This window comes from Euprymna scolopes, chromosome 17 (genome assembly GCF_053919585.1).
Source record: "Euprymna scolopes isolate OS-2025 chromosome 17, ASM5391958v1, whole genome shotgun sequence".
Classification (NCBI taxonomy): domain Eukaryota; kingdom Metazoa; phylum Mollusca; class Cephalopoda; order Sepiida; family Sepiolidae; genus Euprymna; species Euprymna scolopes.
Window position 1 is genome coordinate 31677700 of NC_136498.1, and position 15227 is coordinate 31692926.

Genomic DNA, 15227 nt, shown 5'->3' on the forward strand with positions numbered 1-15227 from the left:
CTTCTTCATAAGCCCTTTGTCACCTATAATAACTGATATAATTGATACCCCTCCAGTTTCTTTTCATATCATACATGAGACTCTGATATTTTGTCTGTTTCTCCCTTTCAACTCTGTTCAGAGCTTCATCACTCTCTCTAACTATGTTAGGTTTGACTGCAGCATTTTCGAGGTACGTGGCTGTAGGGATTACATGGTCGTAATGTATGGTATATAAATCATTTCAAACTGTTCTTTCAGGTTGATGTTTCCGGACTTGCTGCTTCATTAAATTTTTTTTGTCCAGTAGAGGTACTTACATACTCCATCATGTCTCGCTGTATAGTAGCCATCCTCCAAAATGGCCTTGCAACTTGATACCAGATGATTCACACTTTCCAATTCCGTGCGGCAGAATCTGCAGTTGTTGTCATTACTGAGACCTGCTATCTTCTTGAATGCATTGCCCATCAGTCACTGGTCTTGAGCAGCCATTATAACCCTTCCTGATCGTGGTGGACAGCTCCCCTCTTGAGCCAGTCCAAGGAAACTTTTTCGTCTATGTATTCCTGAGAGAGTTCCTGCAGAAAATACTTTGCACATTGATGTTGGTTCCACCCTTCATAGGTTCCTCTTTTGCAAGGTCTCATTATATTTCTGCCGGCCCTTTCTTGCTATATGTGTGGCCGGCTTGTTTAGTGTTTCAGCCTCATCTGTGAGACAGCCCTGAGCAAAATGTTTGGCCAGCTGGATTACTAATGTTTTTCAGCTGGGTCTTGTCTCTTGATCATTTCTTCAGCGATGATAGTCTTTCCTCCAGTGTGACTTAATGATATCGTGGTTATCCACATCGGAACATGAGTCGCCAGTGTTTGTTTAATTACCAGGGGATTTTGTATAACTCAAGGCACCGAAGTAACTGTGAGTGTGGCGAGCTGTTAAATGCCTTCTGGTAATCAATCACTGCCATGCTCGGGTTTCTTTACTTCTTTATACAGCCTTTTAAGATGGTCTTGTTCATCAATAGCTGGTCTCTGGGACCGAGATATTTTCTCCTGCATTCTGCCGACTCTTTTTGAAGGTAGGTCCCAACGATATATATATATCTTTGGCTACCAGACCAGTGAAAAGCTTGTAGGGGGTTGTTAGACAGCATATTGGTCTGTATTTATTTGGACGTTGTGTCTTTCGTGTCTTAGGAATAAGGCTGGTATGTTCCGCTGACAGCCAGGGTGGTGTTGTTTCTTCACCTTTCAGTATATATATATATATATATATATATATATATATATATATATAATCATCCACATGTTTCACTTAATCAATGCGACGAGAATAGTGCGCATCCTAAACCTGAGATTCAATCATTTAACCATCTAGTTTGTAATCGGTAATTCTACGTACTTGATTATCGGATTTATACCTCCAAAGAATATCATCAAGTCTATTTTTATCAACATTTGACTCTTACTTTGCTAGATTTGTTGTTTAATTACAAAACAGAGCTACACACAGGCACACACACACATATATATGTGTGTGTGTGTTTGCTGAAGATATATAAATATACCTATACATATTTATATATATACATATATACATTATATATATACATATATATACATTTTATATATAGACATATATATATATACATTTTATATATATACATGTATATATATATGTGTGTGTATATGCCTATCTAATATATATAAATATACCTATATATACATGTATATATATGTGTGTGTTTTGTGTATGAATTTGTAGTTTCTAAGACATGTTCATTGAAGCAAATGTTAAGTTAGTTCGCGGAAAAAATCCAAACAGAAGCTCATAAAACTACTGTTTCAAGTTTTTACAAAGAGGCAAAAAAAAAGATGAAAGAAGAAAGAAGAAGAATGAGAAGGATCACTTAAAAAAGAAATATTCGGAGGAATATGGCGTGAAAACAAGCGATATAGGTGCAAAAAGTATTTGAGAATATTTTTTCTTGGCCAATCGGATAAAATCTTGCTAAATCTCTCGTTCGGAAAGAATGAGTAATTCCATTCGTCACGAAACAACAAGAACGTACTATTTTGCCAGGCGTTAGAAACATGTCTGGCCCGGATCGCTGAGGCGTAAGAAAAACTGCACTCAACTGGCGTTAGTGTTTGTTCTCAATCTTCGCCTCACTAAAGCGAAACGAACTAATGTCTTCGACCTGCATCACACAAAAACATCCACTGAGGACGATGTAAGTCAGTGTGCGTTTTAAAACATATTCTTCACTAATGCTAATACTCTCAGAAAAAATATTCTTTATCTAAGATTTACAAAAGAATTGCTGAAATTCGTATATTCTTAACATTTTCAAAGACACCTGTGAGAGGATGATAAAACCCTAGTGCTCATACATATGTCTACGAATTGACTATTGCAAATAAATATGGTCAATGGTTATGCGCCATATTTTTTAAAACTATAAGTCTCTGGTCTCTACTAAAAGTTACATGTCATTATATATTTTGGAATTATACAGTGAACGCTATTGTGTATCATTGTTGGCGAACAAACACACGTTCTATTCTGTTTCAGTCGCAAAGGAGACCAAAACAAATAATAAGAATTAACTCCAACTCGCTTGTTCTTGTAGCAACAAATTTATTTCCTCATTGGTAGTCGTGAAGTCAACCGCATAATCTGGACAGTTCTCCACATCTCTTATGTGATCTTGAGAGTTATCTTGTCTCCCTCCTGATTCTTCTTTTTTATAGTCCTTTTTACACCGATGACGTCACTTTGCATGCTATATTACACTTGTATACACTTGTACAAGAGTCCAATCATAAGATAAAGTAATGTTACAACGCCTGGGGAGGGGCCGCTTAGGTTTAAGGTAAAGATCAGGGTTACTGTTAGGAACAAGGTTACTATCAGGATTAGGTTTACTGTTAGGATTAGGGTTACTTTAGAATAAAGTAACTGTTAGGACTATGTTACTGTTAGGATTAGGGTTACTGTAAAAATCAGGTTACTGTTAGGATTAAAGTTACTGTTTAGATTAAGGTTACTCTTACGATTAGGGTTACAGTTTGGATTAGGGGTACTGTTAACATCAGGGTTATTTTTAGGATTAGGGCTATTGTTAGGACTGTGTTACTATAAGGATCAAGGTTACTGTTAGGACTCGGGTTACTGTTAGGATCAGGTTTCTGTTAGGATTAGGGTTACTGTTTGGACTAGGGTTTTTTAAGGATAAGAGTTACTGTTAGAACTAGGGTTACTGTTAAAATTAGGGTTACTGTTAGGACTAGAGTTACTGTTACGATTATGATTACTGTACGAACAAGGGTTAATATTAGGATTATGGCTACTGTTTAGATGTTACATGAAAGGGCTGTCCCCTTCTCATGTAAGTAAGAAGGCATACTAGTTAAGTGAAAATGATATTAGGAAAAGGTTAGATTCGAACCTTGTAGGCGAGTGTTACAGATAATAGATAATGGAATTGTAAATTCTATTAGAAATAGTTAAATATTGTTTATGTCGGAAAAAGGGCCCTTTGTCCATTCTTTTAGAAATCTGGATATTTAATATGTCAGTTAAATGAATACATAATGCGAGTTAAAATATACTGTTTAAAATGGGCTAAAAATTAAAATTGAGGATTCTTTGTTTTGCTAAAAGTGTGTTAGAGGGACATATGTAAAAAACGTGATATAGTCACGTTGGTAAACACACTTCTGACGTCATAAACAAAGGAGATTTCTCAATATGGGAATCTGAAGGTTCGAAGTTTGAGAGTGGATGAGGATCAGATAATCAGAACAGATCACACACGGTGATAGTCAGTTGGAGAGGAGAGCCCCTTAAAAGTTAAGTTTGAATTTCTGACATCACCGATCGATCGATTGAAGAATAAAGAAACAACTATGTTTGTAACTGTTTGTCTCGTGTCGTCATTCATCACAACCAAAAGGTAAATGTGTTTTATCATCACATCGTCTTCTAACGAACTTTGTACAAGCCTTTCAAATATTATGCCCATCATCAATAATGTACCTCTTCTCCTTCTATAGGGGCAAACAAGAATCGTCCCAGTCCGATTTAAATCTCCCTCATTATCATCGTCGTGTATTATGAGTCCGGTTATACATGTCCCGTTATGTCTCCATATGAGCCCTCTGCTATTCAATAAAGATTAAGGCTACTAGATGGACTAGTGTAACTGTTAGGATTAGGGTTAATATTAGAATAAGGGTTACTTTTAGGACAAGGATTACTGTTAGCATTAGGATTACTGGTACTGTTAGGTTCAGCGTTACTGTTAGGATTAGGATTACTGTTAGGATTAGGATTACTGTTAGGATCGGGGGTACTGTTAGGATTAGGGTTTCTGTTAAGATTAGGGCTAGTGTTAGGGTCAGGGTTACTGTTAAGATTAGGGTTACTGTTAGGACTATGGTTACTGTTAGAATTAGGACTACTGTAAAGATCAAGAGTACTGTTATTATTAGGGTATCTGTTAGGTTTAAGGTTACTGTTAGGATTAGGAATATTGTTAGGATCAGGATTACCTGTTGGGATCGGGGTTACTGTTAGGACAAGAGCTACTGTTAGGATCAGGGTTTCTGTAAGGATTATGGTTACTGTAAGCAATAGGGTTACTGTTAGGATCAGGGCTACTGTTAAAATTAGGATTACTATTAGGACTGGTGTTACTGTTAGCATTTGGGTTACTGTAAAGCGTAGGGTTGCTATTAAGATTAGGGTAAATTTTAAGATTAGTGTTACTGTTATGATTTAGGTTACTGTTGGGACTAAGTATGCTGTTATGAGCAGAGTTACTGTTAGGATTATGTAACCCTTAGGATCAGGGCTAATGTTAGAGTTAAGGTTCTTCTTAGTATCAGGGCTACTGTTAAGATTAGGGTTTTGCTAATCTTGTCATCCTTTACAAAATCGACTTTGAAATCTAGCTAGTCTTGTTTTATTTATTCTCTTATCTTCAGCCTCTTTTAAGAAAAGTTATTAGTAATTTTTCGTTACTCTAACGTTATTCACATGATAAACGATTGGTATTAATTCTAATCTATGGAATGCCGTTGCTTTAAAACACTCACTGACCGAAATTAATGAGCAAAGATAATAGAAGTATTTGTCTCTGAAACAATTTATTACAGGCGTGCCTTCAATCTAGCTACTAAATTCTGGCGATCCTTATTCTGTATAAATACCAACGTCGCTATTTATTCTGGTAATTCGGGTACCAGAAAAATGATTGTGTGGGGCCACCCTTTAATCGCCATTGCTTCTAGGCCCACTCTGACCCAGAGTGGAAGTAACGGTTAGGGTCCCAGCTATGGTATAAATAGAAACCGACTCGACAAAAACAAATATATTCTATTAAAAAAACAACTTTTTCTTTAAAATCACTGGATTCGGTATTAAATAACCTGAAAAGTGTTGATATGCCGTAAAACCAGAACAACCAAGCAATCAATCTTTCTGTCACCTTCATTGAATTGATAAAGCAATAAATTCCTATGTAACTTTACGTTTTATTATCTTACCTATATATATATATATATATATATATTATCTTACCTATATATATATATATATATATATATATATATATATATATATATACTAGCATTTCAGCCCGGCGTTGCCCGGGTGTTTGAATGTGTATGTTGAGCAAAAACAAAAAAAAAGTGGTTGTAGGAAGGCAGGCTCGAACTCGTAGCGCGAAGGAGGAAAAGAACGGGGAAAATACCTAACGACTTTGCTCTTACGACTACCAAGAAACCGGAAGAAACTTATGTTTAAATTAAGACTAGACAATCGAAAGGAGAGTATAAATTTCAAAAATATCGGCGAAAAAAGCGACCCTCCTTGTAGAAAGGTGCTTAGTTGAAGGTTAAGATATTAATGTTTTTAGCCAATTTTTCGATATTTTTTGTATGAATAGTCGTACTTTAAAAAGATACTGATCTTGGTAAAATCCGTCACCTCTGTCGAATGTTTTAGGCACACATGCAAACATACATGCATACATACATTTATATATTGGTAACTGAAAACTTTCGACCCAAACCGATGAAAAAGCTTGCCCTTTCTCTGAATATTCTTTCTGTAAAATGTCAAATGTTTAGACCAGGAATTGTCTGAGTAATTTGATAGAGACCGCAGGGGTCAAATTTTTTAAAACTTTGACCCCTATTATTACCCCTTAAATGTATTGTTTTGGGGCTCAAATCAAGTTATTAAGTTAGATCCATGTCCAAGAAATCTATATACAAAATTTCAAGTGTTTGGACCCAAAATTGTCGGAGGAGTTTGGTAGAGTTCTTAAAAGTCAAATCGTTCAACTTTGATCCCTTAACAGCCAAATTTCTAGCCGAACACCGATCACAACGATTTTCCCAAATCTCAGTACGCTGTATATCAAAATTGACAAAATTAATGCATAGGAAAATGTACACACATACACACACAGACACACAGACACACAGATACACAGACACGTTCACTTTTATAGATATACTAGCATGGGTGCTAGGCGTTGCCTGGATGTTTGGAGGGAGGTGTGTGTTGAGCAAAAAAAAAAAAAAAAAAAAAAAGGTCAATTTTTTAAAAATTTTGACCCTCATTATGAGCCTTAACATTTTTTGTTTTGGGCTCTAATCAAGTTATTAAGTTAGATCCATGTCGAAGGAACTTATATCTCAAATTTCAAGTGTTTAGACCCAAAATTATCGGAGGAGTTTAGTAGAGTTCTCAAAGGACAAATCGTTGAACTTTGACGCTTTAACAGCCAGATTTCTGGCCGAAAACCGATCACATAGATTTTCCCAAATTACAGTATCCTGTATATCAAATTTCGAGTGTGTAGACTAAAAATTGACAGAGTTATTGCGTAGGGAAATGTACACACACAGGCACGTTCACCTATATATATATATATATATATATATATATATATATATATATATATATATATATATATATATATATATATAGTTATTTCATATATATATGTAGTTATTTTATATCCGGGGTTTGTCATATATCCGGATTTGGTTTATTTTGTTAAAGTAAGTATGGGAACATTTCATATAACGCTTTTCTGCGTACAAAGCACTAGTTTATTTAACAGTTATTTACATTAAAATAACACAAGCAAAAATACATTTTCAGTCAATTTTCCAAAATAATTCCGTCAAAAATTACTTTACCCTACAAAACAATATATATACATATATTAATATTTATATATCAGCAATACTGAGTTAGAAAAATCGGATAGCAGGTATTCAAGATTACTTATTAGATTTTGATAAAATGTCTGTAAGAATTCCAATCATTAAATATAACTTCATAAATTATTTTACCATTGGCCTCAAATGTATTATTCAGTGATAGACAACATTTTATTTAGTATAAACGTCTGCAGTTAAGGAAAATAATAAAGACGCATCTATATAACTATAGGTTCGAGTTGTCTTGCTCTGAATTGATATTAAAAGCGCACTTTTTCTAGATAACATAACAAGGTGAACTTCCTAATAGATAGGCGATCGATTACATTAATATTAATACATTTGCGTATTTCTTTAAGAAACAAAGTCAATTAATTATTTATTTTTACGGGTTCATTTCACTATTATGCTGAATCATATTCGGGCACAGTTTCTACAATCTACATAATCGCGTAGAATGTAAATTAGAAAACGTTATAGCACACGGAAATATTTTTATAAGAAAACGAGGGACATGTTGTGCAAAAGATATAAGCCAAATAACGAGTTCAGAAACATACATGCATAAAAGACATATTATATATGTGTTTAAAATAGAAACTTACAGCAATAGGCAAAACGGTATTTTCGTGAATATTTTAGAATCTTTGTAAAATAATAGGAATCAATGAGTTATCATATCCAAGAAGCAAGAGTCATAATTAAGTGTTGTGCGTTACACTGGTCTTAAAATTGTTATCAAACCTTCGGCACTCAATTATACAGATTATTTTCCATTAAAAGTTATTAAGAGTCAATGTTCATTTGTTTTCATACCAGAACAAGTGTTCAATGTGAAATGTTAGGAATATTTTTTATTACATTTTCACCCGAAATAAGGCACATTGCCACTTTCTTGTAGGGGGCTACTATCAGGGGCATAAACATCAGGGGTACTGTGTAGGGAGTTGGGCAGCAAGATGTCGGTTCACGGCACACTTGCAATTTTGCATGTCAGTACAGTTCGGGAAGCAGGAACTCGGAAGGGAATTCCTAAGTGTAGCTGTTCTGGGGGAAGAAACGACTGGAGTAGAAGGCTCTCTTACATCTAGGGATGTCTATTGTGAAGGGGTGGGATTTAGCTGCTTGTCAGGTTTGTCGATAGTATTTACGTCGAGGGGGCACAAGTGCTTACAGTTCGTCAGAGCATTCACCGTTAAAGTACTTGTAGAACAGGCAGAGGGATGCAACATTTCGTCGATGGGACAGAGGCTGAAGTTTAGACGACAGTTCAGGACCTATCAGATTGGCGACTCTCTTTTGAACTTTGTCTAGGAGCGAGAGACTAGTAGCAGATGCACCAGCCCAAACATGAAAACAATACTCCATACATGGGCGAATGGTGGTCTTATAGAGTTACAGAATACTTTCGGGTGGTAGTAGCTTTCTGGCACGGTACTTAGAACCTACCTTCTTCGCAGCGGTTCTGGCAATACTCTCAATGTAACTTTTCCAATGTTTACTGAGAACGTTAGGCCGAGGAGTTAAAAATATGTACTTTCAAATAAAGAGTCATTGCCATTGTTATTGGTGGTAGAGAAGGTTTCTTGTAATTATTGAAGGAAACAAGTTTAGTCTTGGAAGCATTGAAAACATTTTTGTCCCCATTCCACTACAGACCGGAGGTCAGCCTCTAGTGTTACTGCCATTTCTTTAGATATGTGTTCATTTGTTTTCCTGTCGTGTCTGTTATAGAGCGCGGTGTCATCAGCATATATACTCATCTAACAGACAATTTTGTCAGGGAGGTAATTTATGAATATTAGGAATAACAGGGTCTAAGGACAGACCCCTGAGGCACTCCGGCATTTATATCATATTGTTTAGATGTACGACCATCGAGGACAACCTGCAATCTTCTCTTATTTAAGAAGGATTTAATTATGTTAAGTATTCTACCAGTGATACCGTATGATCTGATTTTCCAGAGAAGACCTTCATACAATACCCTGTCATAAGCCTTAGATATATCTAGAGCTACCGTTCTACCCTCCCCTGCTTTGTCAAATGAATGGTAGTTACATTCGGAGATTACAGTTAGGATGCCTGTTGTAGAATGGGCTTGCCTAAATCCATATTGTTGGTCGCTCAGAAGTTTAGCATCTGTAAGGTGATGAACTAGAGCTTGGTTAATTATGGACTTAAATATTTTGGCAAGAAGTGGAAGGAAGCGGTAATTTATGGGTCAGTTCTTTCACCAGAATTCTTGAAAACTGGTACAACAGAAGCAGTTTTCCAATAGGCAGGAAAGCAAGATTCATTAAGGCATTTGTTGTAAAGTTTGGAGAGGATTGGAGCTACTTCGGTCGAGCACTTTTTTAATAGCACAGTCGCGATGAGATAGGGTCCACATACTTTTGAAAGGTCAAGGTTTTTTATGATAGCATGCACCTGAGAAGGGGTGATTTTCAGATCGTCTAGTGTGGCGTATGTCCGCAAAAGAAAGTCTGAGAAAGGGTGGTTAGCAAGGTCCAGTGTGGAGTTGAAGGCAAACCGACTGGCAAGCATGTTAGCCTACTGAGTTGCAGAGCAAACAACCTCATGATTGTTGAATAGTGGGGGAATTGTTCATTGCCCATTATTTACTACACTGTTGTAGATTTTCCAGAAGTCATGGCTTCCTAATTTCTGTACTTCGATGAGTTTTTTTATGGTTTAAGTAAATCTCTCTTAGCTGTCGCTATTTCTTTCTTACGGTTACTTCTATCTGCTTGATCTGAACTTATGTCGGTTAAATTTGCGATACATATGCTGCCTTTGCGTTATGGGAACTGCAAAAGTAGAAGTAAACCATTGGGGAGAGTGGGACTTGCTATAAAATTTGCGCGTGGGAACATGTGCTTCAATTGCCGTTTTGAACCATTCACTCGTCTCATTTGCGCAATGTTCAACAGGAAGTGAAAAGATATCTTACCATGGGGCGTCCCTGATGAGATCCCTGATGGCTTCCCAGTAAGCCGTTTTATAATATCTCGTTGTTTTGAGCAGTGGCTCTTCAGTTTTGGCTCGAGAGTTTAGGGCGATTTCAACCATTACCACTGCATGATCAGCGTTCCCAAGTGGGCTAAGGGCATTCGTTGCACAGTCATCGGGAACTGTGGTCAGAAACAGATCTAGAAGCGATGCGTGTTGTTCTTGGTGGTCTGGGAAACGTGTTGGAAACGTAACTATCTGGAATAGGGAATGAGATATAGAGAAGTTATGTGTTGTGGTACCAGCTGCGTCTGTGTATGTAGAAAATCCAAGGCAGTTGCTGTGGTGGATATTGAAGTCACCAAATACATGCACTTTTGCGCTAGTGTCTAGGCAAAGTGCAGTATCTACGCTGTCAGAGACTTTGTTATGTTGCATGTTTAGTCTAAAGCACATAAAGGCTTGATCGTCCGATTCTAGATTAGTTTCTCTAGTAAAAGGGGAGGGTGTTTCGAATGTAGATTCCAAGCCCGTGCATATGTCTGTCAGAGTCCTTACGGCAGAGTGGGAGATATCCAGGTATGTTAAAGTTGTTAGAGGGGATGGAGGAGTGTAGGTTAGTCTCACTTAGTGCTAAGATATCCGGGGTGTTTGTTAAGAGAAATGCTTCAACAACATTTAGATTAGTTCTAAGCCCACAGATGTTTGTAAATGCAAGCCTCAAGGGAAGAGGCATGTTGGTTTTCTTTGAGTTTGGTCATAGTTTTAGCGTAATTTTTTTTATTGTACTGTAATTTTTATTTTTACGAGTTTCAGTTTAGGTAAGGGGTGCTGGGCAAGTGGTTATGCAGTATACCAGACATGCAACAAAAGTAGACCATCAGTTGTCCTTCCATTTACTAGGATTTTGGCCCCAGGATAGCCCACTGGGGATGAGAGCAGGCTCCCTTTCCATGCACGACATGGCACTACAAACATCCCGATATTATACAACTGTTGATGGAGCAGCCGCTCTAAGTGCTACCAAAAAGTTAGGGCACCTGTACTACCAGTCGGGAACAGCAGCCAGGAACTGTCTATCCGGTACCCTCACCCCATCAGACGATGGTTAACCCAAACTACTTGCACTGGCATTAAAGCATTCCCAAGTGTTCAGTTTAAGGGATGGGATGTGTCAGAAGTGGGGAAAACGGCGTTCATTGCCCTAGTCAGGAAACAAGATCGACCACTGAGTGTTTCTCTCGACTCCCTGTGATTCGACCTCTACGCCTGGCTAATAGGCAAAGAAGGAGTATGGAAGCCGAGCGATTTATTGACAGTGCCTATCTTCTCCTTAAGCAGTTAAGGTTTGCAAACTGGTAATCTTTTTGTGTCACCAGCTCTAGGAAGGTTCTCATCCAAGACTGGAAAGGCCTCCCTCCCCTTAGGTTTAGCTCCAGAGTTTTCCTTCTCCTAGACGGATGACCTGGAAATATCTACGGGTTCATCAGCACCGAGAGGGTTAGCCCCGCGCCTGGGTCCTAATCCAGGGATTTCAGCGTCCCCACGTGGGCAGTTAATGTTACTGGGTTAGTTTATAATGGTTATATAGCTACTGAAAAATTATATTCCTCAAAGTGATTACGGGGCATTGCTATTTTATTGTTTGTTACTGGAGGAGGGGGTGAGTAAGATTTCATGCAGTAGAAGCAGGTATATTTGCAAACAGGTCTGTTGGAAGGAGTTATTATTGTTTATTTATTTTTCCTTTGAATTAAAAACAGATCATTTTATTTTTATGTGGCTCAGGAATAGGATAATGCGTTACAGAATGTCTTGATATTACGAATTAATTAAAAAAAATGCCTCACTTGTGTCTTTCGTAGCCGTCCGAAATGAAAATGAATAAGATGTTTTTTAGTGAGCAGACGACAAAGAAGCAATCTGTGTCGCGCTTTGTAAGTATAAGTACGCGTATAATTCCGTGAGTTGAGAATTGTGGCGATTAAATGGCGACGTATATTTGCAGTGTATGGCATTTTTTGGGTGGCTAAGAATGTTTTTATTTGTTTTCATTAATTCCAGCGAGTGTATGCATCTTGCGCAGAAACTAGTTTAAGCATTTTCATTTCGGACGACTGCTAAAGACACGAGTGAGGCATTTCACGAGAGTTTCTTCAATGTGTAATATTGTTGTTACGCCAGACCCGTGTTCGTTCCAGTTCTCTCGAACCCCCACGCTGTCCGGCATCGTCGAAAAATAAATAAATAAGCAAGAATAAATAAATCAATCAGAGCTGGATATTCTTCTATCTTAACAAAAGCGTTTAGTATCGTTATTCTCCCGTATTGACACAACTTAAAAAGTCTCTCACTGCCACATGTCCATCTAGCGTGGTTATGTTTCTCTTTCATTCGACCGCATGCCGGCAACAGCTGGCCTATTCTCGTCCTCAACTTTACACGCCTATTTTCTTCGAAGCACGCTTTGCTTTTCTTGTCCACGTGGTGCATTTTTCTTTTTTTTTCTTCTTGCGCACACTTCATAATTTGCGTATGTGCTTTTTTTCAGCTACTGCTGCTGCTAATATCTTCGCAAGCACGCAATCATTCTCTACTACTGATATTTTCCCACGCGCCTACGAAATGTTTTGTTTGGAGACAATGACCTTGAAAGAGACTAATAATAATAAAATTCATTTTTAATTGAAGAAATGAGTGACGTAGACGGACAGACATCGGTAACTTTTGTTTTAGATTCTATATTATTAGGCGTGTCTCGTTCGCATGGTTTCCTGAAAGAGACTTCCTGAAAACCTTAGTTTTCTTTCGCTCGAAAACGTGACGCCATTAACTGTATTCTAACATCGTTCCACTCTTTTGTCCTTGTATTGTTACTCATTCTTCATTCAACATGGAAAAAATCTGATTTAGTGATATATGTCGTCATGCACTGAATGTAATCTGTGGCAAAATTACACACCTTAAGTGAATCGCTACTGACTTCGGATCCCTAATATGTAACGCATTACGTATATTTATGACGCATATATAAAAATCGAGAAATAATACACAAACAAAATAATTTAAATAGGTATGAAACACCAACGTGTAAATGCAAAAATATCAGCAATAATGATATTTGAAAAGGAATAATCGTCGATGAACAACACGCATAATCAGTGGTGAGAGCAATGGAAATGGCACCAAAATTAAAATAATGAGAACAATAAAAGCGTAAAGTGCGACACTTTCATTAGCTGTTACATCGAGGCGTAGGGGAGGGCACAATGAATCCACTAAATTACTTAATTTGCCCATAAAGTTCTGGCTCTTATAATGTGGAGTGTTTATCAAGAGGAGGCATCAAATACCAGTTTTTAAAGGTTTTGGTATGACTTAGTTGAGGAGTGAACCAGATCTACTGGCCCATTAGCGAACATTTTTATCATTATGCTAAATGTGGACAATAGATCATGTGGAACAATGCAAATTGCGATAGCCATCCACCCTAAAAAGATTAGACTAAAAAACACAATAACAGACGCTAAATGATAAAAACCTAATTAATATAAGTATACTACTTTACGAACATTCTGTCTACTAATTTATGGAATTAGCTTTTACCAATTCCATTTTAGAAGTATTTACTCACTAGAAGAACTATTTAGACGTACTAAACAGCAAGAGAATTTATGAATCAAACATGAGTCGAATACCGCATTTGACCATCTTCGATAATAATGAAGGTGGCAGTATTTTCAAAAAAATATAAATAAAAAAAATTGAACGCACGTGATTTAAAGGCAAGATAAAACATAACGCATTAATCTATCTTCAATCTCACGTTTCAGTTGAAGAATATTTCCGATATCTCTCAAATATTCAGCCATTAAAATATTTTATGATGTTCTTATCTTTTAAAAGCAGACGCCGGTAACAAAGCAAATCAATAGGAGACATGGTTTGCACCGTTCACTTGAATACTGGAAACAGAATCGCCCCAAAAATAACGAAAAACGAAAAATGAAACGAAATGCTTTGAAAATATATACTAATGACTTTCAATTATTTACTATTATTAAGTGTTAAGACTTACACAATTACGGTTTATTACATGTTGCTACAAATCAGCTCAACTAATTAGTTCTCGTTCTGAAAAGTAAAAACTATTAAATGAATACAATCCCTTTTTTCTCTGCAACGTCTTTCACACAGTAGAGACGTTGCAAACCTGCCTGTGCTTTATTGCTATTTTCATGGCAAATGCTCGGCTGAGCTTTAATCTATGACCCCTCGTGCCAAACACTAGTCTAACTGAAACCACTATCAATAATTTCCCCCACTCTTTATCTGTATCTATACCTAAACGTAGATTCCATGAACAAAGCTCCTTTCCTAGTACCTCACGCCTTTGGAACCCTCTTCCGTTTGCTTGCTTTCCAACTGACCACAATAACGTTCAAGTCTAACGTAAACAAGTTCTTTATGAGCTGTCCCTACATGTAATCCATTGTAAAAAATTTTCAATACTAAATATTACTATGACATTGTCCCGTTGACTAACGTACATTCGGTAACCCTTACCTCGAGTGGCCACCGGACCTTGATATGTGGTAACTCCTTTGTAAAAAAAGGTTATATATTTACTAGGGTATATTCTTGTCAAGCTGTTTCTCATATAAAATATTATTTTTACTGATTGTAGTATTTATGCTGTGCTTAAAAGAATAGTTACACATTGATATATAAAAATATAATGATATATCTTTATTATTGATTTTATATAATGAAATGTGACCCATTGCCAACGCCCACAATGAAACTTTGCTGTCAAAGTAGCCAGCTCTAATAAGTGGCGTTAATCTCTGCCGCTAAACTTTTTCAGGTGGTTCGCATCAACATTTATTTTATTTTTGAAAACCAAGTATATTAATTAATTACCGGCTGGATTACATGACTTAAATCGACATTTATTTCATTAATGGAAATCCATCTGGTTCCATTTTTCCTTCCAGCCAGGGGCGTGTCTATACCAAGTGCATCTACTAATGTAAAGTTATATTTTCA